This window comes from Nicotiana attenuata, chromosome 7 (assembly GCF_001879085.1).
Source record: "Nicotiana attenuata strain UT chromosome 7, NIATTr2, whole genome shotgun sequence".
NCBI classification, from domain to species: domain Eukaryota; kingdom Viridiplantae; phylum Streptophyta; class Magnoliopsida; order Solanales; family Solanaceae; genus Nicotiana; species Nicotiana attenuata.
In genome coordinates this window covers 102,370,429-102,374,602 of record NC_031995.1, presented here as the reverse complement: position 1 = coordinate 102,374,602, position 4,174 = coordinate 102,370,429, and positions in this window count along the sequence as shown.

Below are 4,174 nucleotides of genomic sequence, written 5' to 3'. Positions count from 1 at the left end.
TAACATACAGCAGCACTTGTACGCATCTAGCCAAGTTATGATAAATTCTCCCTATCTTAATTGGTTCAGGGTCAGGAACCAAATAATTTCCATCTAGAAATATGGATGTGCTATATGATTTAATTATCCCACCACAATGCATAAAGATGGGTTCCCAAATAAGGTTGGAAAATGTGTTGGTGATCCCAGCATTAGGGGGAGAAAATGGGCAGCTGAAAAAGTAAAACATGGAATGAATTATTGTGAGTGCACCTAGATCCTCATACAAGAAAATGTGAACTTGAAGTTCAATTCATTAGCAAAATATTACCATGCGCATTTGCTGACCCAAAACTAAATGTCATGTTTCAGCTACTAATGCTCCAAATAGAATAAAGTCCATGATGGACATAGTCTATGGGACGCATGAAGCGTGATAGACTAATCGGTGCCAAAGATAAAACTCCTTGAAGAAGGAGAGGAACAAATGTTCAAGATGGTCATAATAAGGAGGCAAGTGCTTTACAAGAGCACCATGACATAATGCTTCATAAGACCTCATGGGAGAGGCTCATGTACCTGAAAATAATGAGATAAAGAGATCTCAATAAGTTATGTCTTTCGTGGGTAATGACGGAACCGATGTAAAATGATCGTCGATGATATTATTGATATAATGTAGCGTTCAATATTATTAATATTGACGAGGATCTTGAGCTCAAATCTGTCATGGAATTTGAACAGATAAATGATTCCCCAAATGAAAAATACGCAAATGAAAATTGACTTCACCTAAAAAAAATGTGAAGTTGGACGGATAGTCCCAACACCTGAAAGTGAAATGAAAAATCAAGTCGATAGACATAAAGACGATTTGTAGCACAAGATTTTTCGTAAATATTCCGGAATTAGTTATATGGAGATGTTCTCCTATGGTGGATGAAATCCTTTTCATGTTTTAATTTGGCAATACATAAAAAAACTTAATATGCGTATAATGAAAATCCTTGAAGGATTTAAATTTTTAAAGTTTCAGCAGATCCTTATGTGGATTAGAGTAATCATGGTGTACATGATTTATTTTTGTGTCTAGTGTAATTGGGTGCACTAATGTATCTTGCTAGAACCATAAGTATAACAATATTCTAGCGAGATATAGTTTTACTCCTATGTGTATTGAAATACAATTAGTGTTATATTGCAAAAGGAATCTATGATATAGATTTTTTTGTTCTAACAGATATTGTCAAGGTTTTGTTGGTTATGCAAACGCAGGCATTTTTTGAAGTTCATTCTGTATGTGAGGGTACTGCCATATTATTATTTCACAAGGCAGTCAATTGTTGATACTTATCCAAGTCATGTCAATATAATGGCAACTGATAAAGCAAGTGACTCAACACGCAACAGATGTGTGACTTTTCCTTGAAGAAAAGATTCCAATAATAGTGAAGGCGATGATATTTGTTTATCTCAATTGAAAGAAGGATATATCGAAGGAGACAAAATAAAGCATATTTCACCAAAGTTCTATTTCAGACATGATCGTTGTTCAACAAATTTGTTCAAGTGATAATTTGACAAATTTCTTCACAAGGCATTGCCGATCTCAATATTAGAGAAGTTATTATACAAGCTTGGAATTCGTCGTCTCCGAGAAACAAAAGTGATGTTTTCATCAGGGGGAGGCAAATATGTGATGTACTCTTTTTCCCTTAGCTAAGGTTTTATCCCACTGGCTTTTTCTGTCAAGGTTTTTAATGAGGCAGCAAGTAATGCGTATTACAAGATATGTGTACTCTTTTTCCTTCACTAAGATTTTTTCCTACATGATTTTTTCTTAGTAAGAATTTAACAAGGCACATTATTTATAGACATCCAAGGGGGAGTGTTATGAAATATTATAATAATATTAGTGGATGTCTATAACTCCTAAAGAAGCCACTCCCACTACTCTTCTCCATTAACCTCCCACTACTTCTTACAATTATTATTGTAATTCCCACACTTCCATAACCCCCTCCATGATCTTCCCCCATGATCTCAATAGTTAATACTATGTTCATAACATCCCTTTGTATTACCTAAATATCATCCTATAAATAGAGGGTTTGGGCATCACATTGTATACACTTGAATACATTGAAGAAATAAGAATCTCTCCTCTCTTTCTCTCTACATTCTTGTCTATTTGCTTGTTTATTATTATTACTTTGAGCTAAGTTTCTTAACATTTTTTTTGAGAAACTGGAAAAACTTTTATTGATAAAGACTATGTAACGTCCATTACAAGATCGAGAGGATCATTACAAAATGATGAAAGGCCATATAAGGCATTTAGGTTACCAAGTTTGGCAAGTTTCCTACAGTTACTTTCACAAACAGATCTATTTCTTGGAGAAAAACCCTCCTTGTTCTCCAGCATCCTGGACTCAACAAAGGTAGGGGTTACAACATAACAGACTAAACCATAGTGCATTGGTTGTTTGGCTCCTTCCTGGGCTAGCAGGTGAGCGATTTCATTTCCTTCTCTAAAGCTATGCCGGATTACCACCTCCTTGTCCTTCTGGGAGATCAAGTACTTGCATGATTATAGTAAAAAACCGTAAGAGGTGTTTCCTTCCTTTAAAAGATCAATTATCTGTGTTGAATCAGTTTCTATTTCACAAGGCTATATGTTGTGTTGAGAGATAAATTCTAGGCCTTTAGTCAGGGCCAGAATTTCAGCATGAGAACAATTTAGAGCTTGTACTCTTTGCTGGAATCCCATGATCCATTCTCCTGCGTTATTTCACATGACTCCTCCTATTTCTGCGTGATTTTGGTGGAAAGCTCCATCTATATTTAACTTAAACCAACCAGCACGGGGTTTATGCCAGTGAGTGTTGCAAACAATATTTTTTGAGGGAGAGCTTTCTCTCGAAGTTAGTAGAGCAAATTCAATCGCTTGCTTGATAACAGAAGAGATTAAAACATGATTAGAAGTATTGTTTTAAAGGTTATTATTTCTATTTAGCCAGAGATTCCAAATGGCAAAGGGAAATAGTTGGGACTAAGTGAGCAGTGTAGAGGGAACAGATGGATTAGAATTTTTTAATTTGTCTACCCATAGCTTATCCTCAGAAATAGGCTAGTTAATACTTATGTTAAGGGATTGCCAAATTTTTTTTTGCAATAATGCAATGAATAAAAATGTGGGGGATGTCTTCTTCGTTCTGGCGACATACAGAACATATTTTGTCTATGTTCATTCCTATATGATGCAGGTGGGATCTAGAAGGTAGTCTATTATGGTAACATTTCCATAGGAGAAATTTTAATTTGTTGGGACAGTGAGTTTTCCATATCCAACTAAAGTTTTTGGAAGGATTCTCGTTGGGCTCAATGAGGTTGTAACAAGAAGTTGTAGAGAATAAGCCAATGCTATTTGGTTCCCAAGTCAAGAAGTCATGATTTCTTTCTATTGGTAAGCTAATGGATTGAATTTTTTCAACTAAGCTGTTAGGCAAAATTGGAAAGATTTTATCTAAGGACCAAGTATTATGAGTGATGAGGTCTTTAATAGTAAGAGAGCAATCTTTTTTTGTAGGAGGGCCCTCAATGATATTCCTAAGACAGGGGCTTTTAGGAATCCATTTTGTATCCCAAATGCCAAGGGAGGAGTTATGTCCTATATGCCACAAACAACCTTTTATACAAAAATGCCAACCTTTTAGGATATTTTTCCAACAAAAAGATTGATGTTTAATATGTGAGGATATATATGTTTTCCTGAGAACTTTAGCCCAAGGGTTGTGAGGATAGTTTAGGAATCTCCAAGCAAGGCTTGTTAGAAGAGCTATGTTTTTTGATTTAGCTTTCCTAAGGCCTAGGACGCCTTTGTATTTTTCTAGAGTAATGCTATCCCAATTGAGGAGGTGAAGTTTTCTTTTAGAATCATTTGATCCCCAGATAAAATCTCTTTGAAGTTTGTCAATGATTTTAAGGATTTTTTCTGGGAGAAGGGAGTATTGCATTACGTAATTGGAAATGCTAGCAAGAGTTGAGGATGAAAGGGTGGTACGACCAGCCATGTTAATACAATTAATTTTCCAATTCACTAGACGGTTTCGCATATTATTAATAATGAAGTGAAAGTCTTTGAATTTTGGAGTAGAATCCAGGATGGGGAATCCTAGGTATATTCTAAAAGAAT